This window comes from Peromyscus maniculatus, chromosome X (assembly GCF_049852395.1).
Source record: "Peromyscus maniculatus bairdii isolate BWxNUB_F1_BW_parent chromosome X, HU_Pman_BW_mat_3.1, whole genome shotgun sequence".
In the NCBI taxonomy this organism is placed as follows: domain Eukaryota; kingdom Metazoa; phylum Chordata; class Mammalia; order Rodentia; family Cricetidae; genus Peromyscus; species Peromyscus maniculatus.
Genome location: NC_134875.1, coordinates 3,029,182 through 3,042,023, shown reverse-complemented (window position 1 = coordinate 3,042,023; position 12,842 = coordinate 3,029,182). Strand labels below are relative to the sequence as shown.

At 42.3% G+C, this 12,842-nt stretch overlaps 1 long non-coding RNA gene across 1 annotated transcript in view; it reads left to right on the top strand.

The window, feature by feature from the left end:
- Positions 1–780: 780 nt before the first annotated feature.
- Positions 781–12,842, top strand: part of LOC143271038 (uncharacterized) — a 28,067-nt gene continuing 16,005 nt past the window's right edge. Inside the window, exons 1-2 of the long non-coding RNA XR_013048300.1 lie at positions 781–871; positions 2,497–2,641. This is a non-coding gene — a long non-coding RNA (uncharacterized LOC143271038). The remainder of the gene's footprint in view (positions 872–2,496; positions 2,642–12,842) is intronic.

Genomic DNA, 12,842 nt, shown 5'->3' with positions numbered 1-12,842 from the left:
TATGAAACTCCAGGAAAGTTAAATTCACTGGAAACCCTAAATTTGAGAACATATTTGCACATGAGGCACATGCCCCTCACTTTTGATAGTGGTGGGGCTGGAATCCAGGTTCTCTCACATGCTTGGCAAAAATTGTACCACTGGTCTAAACCCCATTTATAGATCCCTGGACGTACAGCATGGGGGCAGTGATGAATGTGGAGAGACATTCACAGTTTGAAAACAACCTGGAAAGTAGAAGCTACCCATCTTTGAGTTTGTGTTGCATTACTCAGGAGGTTGGGGACATGGATAGTGGGCCACTGGTGTTATTAATGATGGTCCTTAAAGCAATGTAGAGTTCTGTGCAGCTGGTCCCTATCCCAGAAACCGAGAGTCAGGTTCCGTGGAGGCGAGACCTGCTTAATCCAGATATTGCTGCATCAAAGGTTACTCTCATCCTAGCCAGTGCCCTCACTCGGTTTGTAATCGGTTTGTAATCGTTAAACTCTACGAGGACAGGTACTATTTCCATTTGGATCCTATGCTCCACTCTGGGACCAGGGAGTGCCTGACCCAACTCAGAGCTGAAGCAGGAGTTAACATCCTGTATCCTCACTCTGTCCTCTACTATCCATGAACACATCACTTGTAGGGGACAGAGGTGGTGAGTTTAAAAAAAAAAAATAAGCCAGCATTCATACCGTGGGCTTCCTGTTGCTCCTCAAGCTGCCGAAAATAGCTTGGCAGTATCTCTGGTTAATGAGACTGTCTCCAGAGTGCGCAACTCCACGCCCCTAAGGGGGAGGATCATGGGTAGATCTGGGCCTGCGCCTGGACAGCGGACTACAACTCCCAGAACGCACCGGAGCACCTAATGGGCCTTAAAGGGGTGAATAACAGTTCTTTTTCCGCTGTGCAGGAAACTGAGCCACTGGCTAGGCTAGGAAATGCGACTCCTGGGTCCAAGGGAAGGTTCCCTCTAAGGTGGCAATGGAGGAAGTGGCTGCTGTTCTGGTCATGGATGGGAGAGGATGGGGATTGTGTGGGGAGCATTCACGCGGTAGGGGTCCGTACCCTAGGGGATCGCCCCTCAGAGTTCAGGACAACTTCAGAACTCAGATCTTAAGGCAGGATGTGTAAACAGTGGTGAGCTGTTTGGCTGGGTTGTCGTAGTGACTACCAGACCTAGGTGCCCAAGAATGGCATAAAGAAGACCAGAGTGTGGTTCCGAGACTCACAGACTGCATCCCAGGATTGTAGCCAGTGCCTCTTGACCCTAGGCCCAAATCCGCGCATGCGGATTGTGTGCGTGCTTGCGTGCGTGCGTGCGTGCGTGCGTGCGTGCGTGTGTGTGTGTGTGTGTGTGTGTGTGTGTGTGTGCCTGCTTGGGTGCGTGTGTGGGTGTGTGCGTGCGTGTCTGCTTGGGTGCGTGAGTGCGTGTGTGCGTGCGTGCGTGCGTGCGTGCGTGCGTGCGTGCGTGTGTGTGTGTGTGTGTGTGTGTGTGTCTGTTTGTGCGTGCGCGCGTGTGCGTGTGTGCGTGTGTGAATGGAGTTCTTGTGGCAGTCACCTTCCTCCTTGTCTGAGACAGGATCTGTTCCTTGTTCTCCCTGCTGACCCAGTTTCTAAGGATTCTTTTCCATCTTGCCTGAGGAGAACAGTGATGCTTCTAAGCATCTGGCTTTCTGTCAGTTCTGGGGATTTGAACTCAGGTCTTCTCAGTTGCTTGACAAGTATTTTGCCATTGAGCTAAATCCCCGACGCAATTCCCAATCCTTTGGTCCTAAAGAGCTCTGTGCAGGTGCATTACTGGACCAAGGGTTTGATGCGAGACCACTCCTCAGATGGGAAGGTAGGGAAACGTTAAGATAACACACAAAAGCTAATCAGCTCTCAGGTTGGGGTCGACCAGGAGGGAATTAGCTTTAAAATCTAACAGATTTTCTATCACGTAAAAAAACAAACTGATGAAACGAATTAAAAATGTGTTTTATTTTACCTAACAAATCCAAATGTTTTCTTTCAACATGTGATCAATACAAAATGTTATCAAGAACAGTTTTTTGTTCAAGTTTTCGCACTAACTCTTTGAAGTTGGTATGTATCTGGCCTGAATAGCACATCTCAACACAGACTGGCCGAGTGTCCAGTACCTTAGAGCCATGCTTGGCTTACTGGTAGCCTCACTGTGCTGCACAGCTCCACAGTGTTCTGTGGAGTACTTCTACTGTAGAGCTTGGTATGGACTAGTTCAGATGTAACCTTGGGCCAGGGTTTCTGCCTCCTTTCCTCTCAATTACTCCTTTGATTTCGGCTAACATTTACCCAATGCACTGCTGAGTCTTTAGTCTCATTTTGGACTCTGGTGCCCTTGAAGAGGATACTCAGATGATGGTGCTGCTTCACCTAATGGGACTACCCAATCAGTGTGGGCATTTTTTGTTGTATATGCTTGTATGCTTGCTGCAGGAAGAGCCAGAGTCACTCAGGGTCTCTGCTTTCCTGGCCCCCACTCAGAAATTCCTTCAAAGACTCTGAACTTCTCAATGGATGACCCAGAGAAAGAGGACAAGACTGATGGGCTCCTGACAGTCTGTTCGGAGGTCAGCTGGAATTCTTTCCTTACTCAGAGAAAAAGAGTAAGAAATTCTTACTTAGAGAGGTAAGATGTTGCCTTCTTCTGACCTGGATTGTCTGCTACCATTTGATCATGTTTCATATTTTTGAGACATACTGTGCCCAAATCTTTTCTGATAGACTAAATAAAGGTGAGATGGTGAGATCCTGACCCAGCCCCAGGCATCAGATGTTTTTTTTGTTTGTTTGTTTGTTTTGTTTTGTTTCTGTGTGTGTGTGTATGTGTGTGTGTGTGTGTGTGTGTGTGTGTGTGTGTGTGTGTGTGTGTGTGTGTTCATTGTGAGGGAAGAGAAAGAGAAAAAACTGTGAGCATGAATTTGTGAAATAATAGGAAACTGTGAGATGCTTTCCTTTCACCCCCAAGAATTTTGAGCAGAAAGTGGCATAGGGAAAAAGAAGGAGAAATGTAGGCTGCATGTGTAGATTTGGAGATGATGGGCAGGAGCATTCCATGTTAGAGGCAAGAAAGAGTAAAGGGTCAGGAACAGAAAGGAAGTGGTGTCTGATCCACTGGAACTGGAGTTACAGAAGTTTGTGAGCCTCCTTGTGGGTACTGTCAGTCCTCTGAAACAGTAACCAGTCCTCTTAAGTACTGAGCCATCTCTCCAGCCCCTGAAAGGATTTTGTTGTAATGAATTATATAAACAAAGTTGTACTTTCTTAGCAAGTTAAATGTATAGTTCATCAGCACCTAGGGCATTCACAATGTCATGCAAACAATATCATCCTTCATCTATGGAATTTTTTTTTCCTTCTTTTCCCCAGACTGGAGCTCTTTCTCCTCTAGACATGAACCTCCCAGTAGTCATCTATCTATTTTCTGTCTCCATGGCCGGGGGGGGGGGGGGGGGGGGCTGGGGGGGGCAGGTTGTACCATAAGACCTCTGGGTTGCATCTTCAATTATTTGTTCTTTCATGTCTTGCCCCTTTCATTGAACATAGTGGCCTCCAAGTTGGTGTCTACACTTTTAGCTGTCAGCCTTACTGGAACTTATTGTAGATTTTGAGAAGCAGAGCAAATTTTAAGATGAGGGCTGCTCCTTTGGAAATGGTAATTAGAGTAAGCCTAAAGGTTGTAGAGGAAACAGGACATTCACTGACTTGGCTTTTGTTGTTCTTTAATTTAGAAGTCTAGCAGAATGCCAGTTCCCACATTCCTTAAGTGAACAACCATTTGCGAACCTCAGGAATTCCTCCAAAATTCCATTGCTTGACACTGGAAAGGTTTTAAAGATCTAACTTGCTGAGCCATGCCAATGCATGAAATTGAGGGGATGGGAAGCCCCACTATTTCCTAATCAGTTAGCTCAAATATAGCTAACAGATTCCTCAAGAGCTTGTTTCCCGTGGTGTGGTCATGGGGTGCAGACTGTTCAGACATGTGCAGATACCACAAGGAAATACTTGGTGGCTCTTTGGTCCTAGTTAATCCTTTCCGTGGGTAAAAGGAAACCAGGAAGAAGACTGTTTCGTAGTTGGTTGTTTTTTTTTTACTCTTAATCCTTGGGGAGCCCGCCACCTAGGTCCTAAATAATAAATCACACGGAGTCTTATTATTACTTATAAATTCCTGGCCTCAGCTTGGCTTGTTTCTAGCTAGCTTTTCTTAAATTATCCCATCTATCATTTGCCTCTGGGCTTTTACTTTCTCTATTTCTCTATACCTTTCTTTACTTCATAGTCTGCGGCTTGCTGTGTAGCTGGGTGCCTGGCCCCTGATGTCCTCCTCTCCTCCTTTTCTCATCCCTTGGTCTTCACTTCCCAGATTTCTCCTTCTGTATATTCTCTCTGCCTGGCAGCCCCGCCTATCCTTTCTCCTGCCTCGCTATTGGCGGCTGCTCAGCTCCTTATTAGATCATCAGGTGTTTTAGACAGGCACAGTAACACAGCCTCACAGAGTTAAACAAATGCAACATAAAGGAATGCAACACATCTTTGCATCATTAAACAAATGTTCCATGGCATAAAAAATGTAACACATCTTAAAATAATACTCGACAACACTGTTTAGTCTTTTAACGTTGTCTCAGGACAAGAAATGTCTAGTTCCAGTGGTTTTATGCTAACTTTCAAATTAAGAAATATAAATCAGTCTTCAACCAGCAAAGGTTTATTAGTAATTCACATTGCCAGGGTGAGGTGCTTACCTCAGTGTGTAAAGCGCTTGGCCTGAAGGCATAAGTATTTGAGTTTGATCTCCAGCACCCATGTGAAAAGCTAGACAGGGTGGCTTTCACTTTTGATTCCAGCTTTGAAAAGGCAAAGACAAGTGGGTTCCTGGATCTCCCTGGCCAGCTAGCCTTGTGTTCTCATTGAATTTTAGGGCCAATGAGAGATACTGTTTGAGAAAATGATGTAGAAAGCTCCTGAGGAATGATACCTGAGGCTGACCTCTGGCCTCCACTCAACTCTTCACAAACACGTGCTGTCACCCCTACATAAAAGTGAACATGACACAGGAGAGCCCACATGCATGCACCATGCAAACACACACACACACACACACACACACACACACACACACACACACACACACACACGCAAACAGACCCAGCAAAACTTCCATTGCATAGTTGTTGCCCCTCTGGACTTAAATATAGGGAATTCTAGGATTAAAAAATGAGACAGGGTTTCTAGGAGGTCCTTTCCTGGATGGCAGGTGTCATTCAGGCTACTGGATGGCTTTTTTGCAGGTCTGGTGGCAGATGCTGGTTTTTTCATGAATAGGGTTGGTCATGTTGCAGGGAGGTCCTTTGTGAAGCCTAGAAAGATTTGGATCACATCTCTGGGAATACTTCATAGCTTGGGCTATGAATGCTGCTCACACTACTAGGCAATCCTTCCAAAGTTTAGGGGCACATGCTTGCAGCCTGTGTGTGGATTTCACTTCATGCTTCTGTTCAGACCACATTTGTACTTTCCTGAATACCATGTGGTTCCAACTCAAATACACTTCCCACTCCCAGTCTAGAGGTACTCTGGAGGCTAGGTTAGAGCATTTAGTACTGTGACAGTACCTGTGGGTTCCAAGAGTGTGTGCTGTAGTAAGGATCTTTTTCCTCTATGTCTTCAAGCCACCGACTAACTCATCAGGGGTCTTTTCAAATTAGCCTCTTGGGAGTGCAGAGATGGCTCAGTGGTTAGGAGCCCTGGCTGCTCTCACAGAGGAGCCAGGTTCAGTTCTCAGCACCCACATAGCAGCTCACACCCACATGTAACTTCAGTCCCAGGGGATCCAATGCCTTCTTCTGGTCTCCTAGGGCACTGCACACATTTGATACACAGGCATACATGCAGGTAGAACATCCATACACATAAAACTTTAAAAATAAAAAGAAATAGCTTCTTGCAGCTACTCTGACAGTGATGAGGAGAGAGTTTTTCTGGGGCCTGAGTTCACTCTGCCAGTGCCTTGACACTGCCCCACTGAGCTTTTAAAATTAATTCCCCCCTTCCTTTAAAATGGCTCTCACTGAGAACACTTGATGGGTTTTCTGAGGCTCTCTGTCTCAGGTGGTGGTTACAACCTTCTGCAGTTGCAGTAGCACACGCAGGGCAGATTACTACAGGGGGGACTTTGTACTCTGCCCTGTGTTGCTCTGATAGTTTCCTATTTTATTTTGTTACCAAAACTACAGATTCTCTGCCAACACCAAATTTTTATGGTCACTGCTCTTCAACTGTTCCTGGTTTTTGGAGACACAGGTGACTTCCTGTATGTCATTGACACCTTCTGGAAAGATTTCCTCAATGTTGATTGCCTGTGTTGGAGGTACCAATTGTTACAAGGATTTAAGAGACCTTGAGGTCTAAATGAGGCTTGGTTTCTATAATGCAGTCTTGTTTCTCTTAACATAATTCTCTTAGCATAACAAACTCATGCACTGAAGACACAGAGTTTGAGAGAATAAGGGATTAAAGGAATCGGTTCTTTTGTAGATATGAAAGTAACTGGGTTTCCAAGGCATAATCTGCACTAGCCAGTGCACACATCTATTCAGTGTTTACTAACCATCCTATGAAACAGTGTTTTCATTTGAATTTGAAATCCAGTGTAAAAAATTGACTATGTAATACCACATTAGCTGCTCTATCTAGTCTGTGACACCAAGTTCAGTCTTCTACTCACCCATGGACAGGTTTGTTTGCTTTTCCTTATTGTCTTTTGGAAAGATAGGAACTCAGAATAGCTGTCTGCTTGTGGGTTACTAGGCTTGTTCAACTCTAGCATACTTTTCTTCCCTTTGGCCCTGTAGAAATGCTTGGGACTCAAGAGTCAGCCTCAAACAAAGCTAGTTCACTAGAAGCTCTCAGAAGCTCTGTTATCTAAGATGTATTTTCTGGGTTGACAGTAGAACAGGTGGCAATTCCAAGTACCAAGATTGCCCAGATTGTCCCTTGCTAGGTTATTTATTATTATTATTATTTATTATGTGTACCACATTCACATGTGTGGTGTATGCATGTATCTGTACACACACATAGGTCAGAGGAGGGCTTTGGTTGTACCTTATTCATTTAATACAGTGTCTCTCACTGAACTTGGAGCTCACTGTTTTTTAGGGAGGCAGTTGGCCAAGAAGCACCTGAAATCTTCCTGCTTCTGGTACTCCTGGGGCTCCTGCCCTTTCCCCATGCTGGAATTGCAAGGACAACAGCCAAGTTCAGGTTTTTTTTGTGGGTGCTGGGGATCAGAGCTCAGATCCTTACACTTGCACACCAAGCACTTGCACCTACTGAACCTAATAGCAACCCCAGTTGCTATTAGTTTTTTTTAACATTATTGCTTTTTGTCTCTTTTATTTATATAAAAATTGTGTTATAGCCATATTAGCAATTTATGCAAAGAAAAACTGTATATCTTTTACATAATATGGCCGAGTTCATGTTTTTGTGTTTATTTCCACAGTTCATCTATTTGTTTATGCATTTTTGTCATTGTTATCAATTTTTTCATGCATACATGTAATTTTGAGGGTCTAGACATTATACAATTCCTGGGGAGTTTGTTTATAAAACTAGGTGCTTCTTACCACAAAGTGCTTCCCTGCTGGCCCAGTGGGATGGCTACAGGTTGGAGAGTTTCCTTTGAATTGCTAGAATTAGATACACTATCCAGTTTTCCACAGGCTAAGTATACTTTTTAGTTTCCCATTGTATATTATCCAGCAATCAATTTAAATAACTTAAATTGTATCTACGCTCAGAGCTGGTTCTCTGGAATATATTAAGTAATTGTTTTTAAATGAAAAAGGAAAAGTAGGTGCTCAGACGTTGAATATTTTTGGGGTAAGTAATATAGGGATACAATAGCACCATTCACTCAAGGAATAGTGAAACAGATTTCCAGGAGAATGGGATCTATGGGACAGGATGAAAGATGAGGCTAGACCGTTAAGTAAGTATGGCCCTGGTCAGGAAAGATCTAGAATACCAGTTAAGAAACTTAACTGCACCCTAGAAAGACTATCTGCAGAGGGCTATAAATAGACACCTATTATGTCTAGTTTCCAGAATGGTCACTCTGATGTCAGTGGAATAGAGGAATAGTAGCATGTGAGATCTGAGGAAGCAGAAAGACCAGGTATAGACATATGCAGTAATATAGGTGAAAGGTGTGTGAAAGCCATGGGAGTGGAGACCCCTCAGCACACAGCAATATAACTCCAGGATGCTGTGGATATCGATCGCTCTGTATGCTGTGAATGTGTTGCTCTGATTTGGTTGATAAATAAAATGCTTATTGGCCAGTAGCCAGGCAGGAAGTAGAGTATAGGAGAAATAAGCAGAGAGGAGATTTCTGGGAACAGGAAGGCTGAGTCAGGAGACGCTGCTAGCCACCGCCATAAGAAGCAAGAGTAAAGTACCAGTAAGCCAGGTAAGCCACAAGCCACATGTCAATGTATAGATTAATAGAAACGGGTTAATTTAAGATATAAGAACTAGATAGCAAGAAGCCTGCCACAGCCATACAGTTTGTAAGCAATATAAGTCTCTGTGTGTTTACTTGGGTCTGAGTGACTGCAGGAGCTGGGCGGACACAGGAAAACTTCAGCTACACCAGGGTCTTTCTCTGCTGTTGTAGGGCATGTAGTGTCATGGGCCAAAGGTGTGAAGCATCCTGTGAAAGTGTCACCCTCTTTTAAAGACTGCCTGAACTATAAAGCACCTCTTACTCTTTCAGCATAAGCACCCATGCTCAGGACCTATCCCTTTGATGACTTTGGCAGGCCATGTGGCTTCTACTTAAACAGTGATTTGACCTGGAGATATAGGTCAGTGGTTGAGTACATGCCTAGCACATGTAAGCCCTGAGTTCAATTCCCACAACCAAAATCAAAACATATGACCACTTGACTGTGTACTTGGGGCTCTAATTTTCAAATTATTGTAGTAATTTCCTTGAAAATATTTGCTGAACAGACAGGTGTGGGAGACCAGCTCCCACATTTATTTACCCCAGGGACTCTTGAGGAGTGAGGGATAAGAAACATAAATAGAAATACAGAGGGGGGAGAGGAACACATAGAAACACAGGATAGCCTCAGGTGGGCCTGGATCCTTATCTACCAGCCCAGAACTTTATTCAAAAGGACTTTTTATAACAATGCCAAGGGGAGGAGCAATAGACCCCCCCTTGCTAGATACAGCCAAGTGTAGACCCTTCCAAACACCTGGTACCCAGGCCTGTGTTCCAATCATCCTCTTATGCAGTCCTGCTGGGTAAAGCCACTAGGAAACCTTGGTGGGCTCCAACAGACAGGGAGCAGGAGCTGGCAAGGACTGGGGATAGGAGCCCTCTGGTATGCAGTGACTGGCAACTAAACCAGTTCTTTGCCACTGAGAGATTGGCCCACCCTGCTATGTTCAGCATGTAGGTGCTCTTTTTGGAATCTATTTGAACTAATTTTTTTTCCTAACCAAATGACTTTCATCCAAGGAGTAGAGATGCCTCCGCTAAAGTACTCATCTAGGCACACACTAGATGCTCAGTAGACATAGGACTTAGTGCAGAGGACCCTTGAATACATTCCAACCACTTTGTCCATTTTTACTTCACCCCATAATGCTGTTCACTCCAGGCCTCCCTGAGGAAGCTCAGTAAATGGGAAACTACTTGTGTTTTAAAGACATTTACTCATTAGTTTGCCAAATAGATTTTTAGCTGAACTTACTTTATTACATTGATAATGCATACTTTTCCTATGAATTAAGCAAAAAGAAAAAAAAGCCAAACAACTCACTATCTCATTTCTTGCTCCATACTTTTTGCTTCCTGCACTCACCTACATGAAAAAGTAAGTTCTGGGATGTCCATAGGGGAGAAAACATGAATTATTTGTCTTTCTGAGATGTTTTGCTTAATATAGTAAGTTTCTGTTCCATTAATTTTCCTGAAAATGTCATTACTTTATTTTTCATTTCAGCTGAATAAATTTCTTGTGCCTCTTCATATTTTCTTTATCCACTCAACTGGTACTGGGTTTCCTTAGCTGGGGTGTAGTAGTAAGCATGACTGTATGAGAATCTCTGAGGTAGGACTTAGACTCTTTGGGGGTATTGCTTGGACTCTGTTGTTACAATTCCTAATCCACCTCTAATTTTATGAATTCTGGTTATCACTTTCTTTTGGTTAGTTTGAAATTGTGTTTATTGTTCTGAAGGATCGATGCTTTCATCGATTCTGTTAATTAATCTTTTCCTCCCTAGTTCATTTAAGTCTCTAGTTCATTTACCTCTGCCCTGATCTTTATTGCTTCTTGCTGTCTACTGCATTTTGTTTTGTATTTTCTAGAACCTTTATGTTCATCATGAGCTTATTTATTTGAGAATTTTTGAGGTTTTTTTTTTAGCATAAGCAATTATACCATTAATAGTTTCTATTGAGATAGTGCGTCACATTGAACCTAGAGCTTGTTCTTCTTTTCAGCTGGGCTGAAGGCCATCAATCCTCCTGTTCCTTTCTCTAAGTTCTAGGCTTATAGGCATATCCAGTCATGTCTGGTTTTGTGTATCCCCTATTCATATTTGATGGAATATTCTGTAACTACCTATCTGTTGCTGGAGGGCTTCTCTCCAGGTTCCACCAAGCCCTGCAGTCCCACAATCCACGTATAAAATAATCACTCAGACGCTTATATTACTTATAAACTGTATGGCCGTGGCAGGCTTCTTGCTAACTGTTCTTATAGCTTAAATTAACCCATTTCTATAAATCTATACCTTGCCACATGGCTGGTGGCTTACCGGCGTCTTTACATGCTGCTTGTCCTGGCGGTGGCTGCAGTGTCTCTCCCTTCTTCTTCCTGTTTCCCCAATTCTCCTCTCTCCTTGTCCCACCTATACTTCCTGTCTGGTCACTGGCCATCAGTGTTTTATTTATATAGAGTGATATCCACAGCACTTCCCCTTTTTCTTTCTTTTTTTTTTTTTAAAAAGGAAGGTTTTAACTTTAACATGGTAAAATTACTTATAACAAAACAATTATCATGCAAGAATTACAGTTAGAATATTAAAGAAGATGTCTTATGTGTGTTATATTTGTGAGTTTAAGGTTTTATATCTAACTTATCTTTTATCATAACTGAGGAAATTACAACTATCTAGTCTTCAACCACATCAAAGACCTCAGAAGGATATAATATTACCTGAGAAATGGGAGAAGGAGGTATGTAAATTTTGGGAGTCTTGCAGGGTAGTCAGAGACAGCTGACAGCCTGGACAGTCATCTAATGTTCCTTTGTAAAGTTAGGATATCTGTTTCTAGTTCACAGGGCTAGAGTCTCTCCGTCATTTTTTTTCAGTGTCCTGTAGAATGTCTGGCAGTTTTCTCTGCGAAGCAGGAACCTGAAGGGCCATCTTGTCAAGCAAAGTTCAGTGGTCATCCTTCCATGGGTCTTGTATGTCCAGTCGATCAAGCAGTCCAGGCAAGAACAGTTTCTTGCCTGAATGGCTATCTTTGCCAAGGTGAAGATAAACTCCACATGGAGCGTCTTCGATGTCCATCTTCCTCTCCAAAATAAATCCAGTGCTGTCAGGAGCAGACATGTCTCACTGTCCAGAACGTCTAAAGTTTTAAAACATTTTAAATGCCATATTCTGTAGGTCTTTGAAGTGTTTGAAAACTACCTATCTACCTGAAATATATCTATGTATACCTAGAAGACTTATCTAACATGGCTATAAATATGATTATCATAGATGACTAATTATTAATCTATTTCTTAATTACAATTTTAAATGAGCTACATAAACATAATACCTCAAACAAGAATAGAAATATATATACAGTATAACAGAATTAACTTTAAGTTTGTATCAATAAACTAAAATTTATACCAATGTAAAACATTTGAAACATAAACTAAAATCTATACCAATGTAAAACATTTTAAACAAGTTGTTCTTTAAAAGTAGGTTCACTAATCTACCATTTTATCTTATCATCTCTATATCCTAAATATCTCTATAATATGCCCTTTTCTTTTTTAGAAAGAGATCGCATTTATAATCAACCTGTTTTAAATAAAAATATTGGTTTTTCTCTGTCCCACACCAGAGGGCTCTTCTGATTTGGGACACAAGAATCTCTTAACCATTTTTTTAAGCAATATGTCTGGGTTTAGATGGGGAGTGAGCCAGTTCCACCTCTAAAGCCAGCTTGGTATATTTGGAAATTTGGGCGTAGCATCTCTTACTACTTCCTGCTGGAGGGGGGCACTGTATCTTATGGGGACGCAAAGAAAATTTTAGGCCTGTGGGGTAGTCCGTGAGGCTGTATTGTGTGAGCCAGTTGCCTTGAAACCGCTCTGGATGTTAGATTATCTGGGCCAAGGTGTCATCGGAGACCTTTCAGGGGGTCTTGGCTGGTGAAACCTGATGTATCTTAATCTGGAAGAAATCCATAGCCTCTGGCTTTCTGTGGAAACAAAAGCAGAACCTCTTTTCCAAAGCAACATAACCTTACTTCCAAATTTTGAAGTCAAGGTACCTTTAAAATATACATATTGGTTTAATTCAACATCTTTTTCGATCAAATTTTTTTTTGCAGTTAAATAATCCCAAAGACAACACAATCCAGATTCTCTGTGTAATATTCATCTTTACGTGGCTTTTTTATATTAATTTATCTTTTTTTTCTCTTTCAAGCCTACATATATTTTACACAGATTGTAAACTATTTCATCTGAATCAGTCTTATTGCGAACCTATTCCTTTAAACTGTA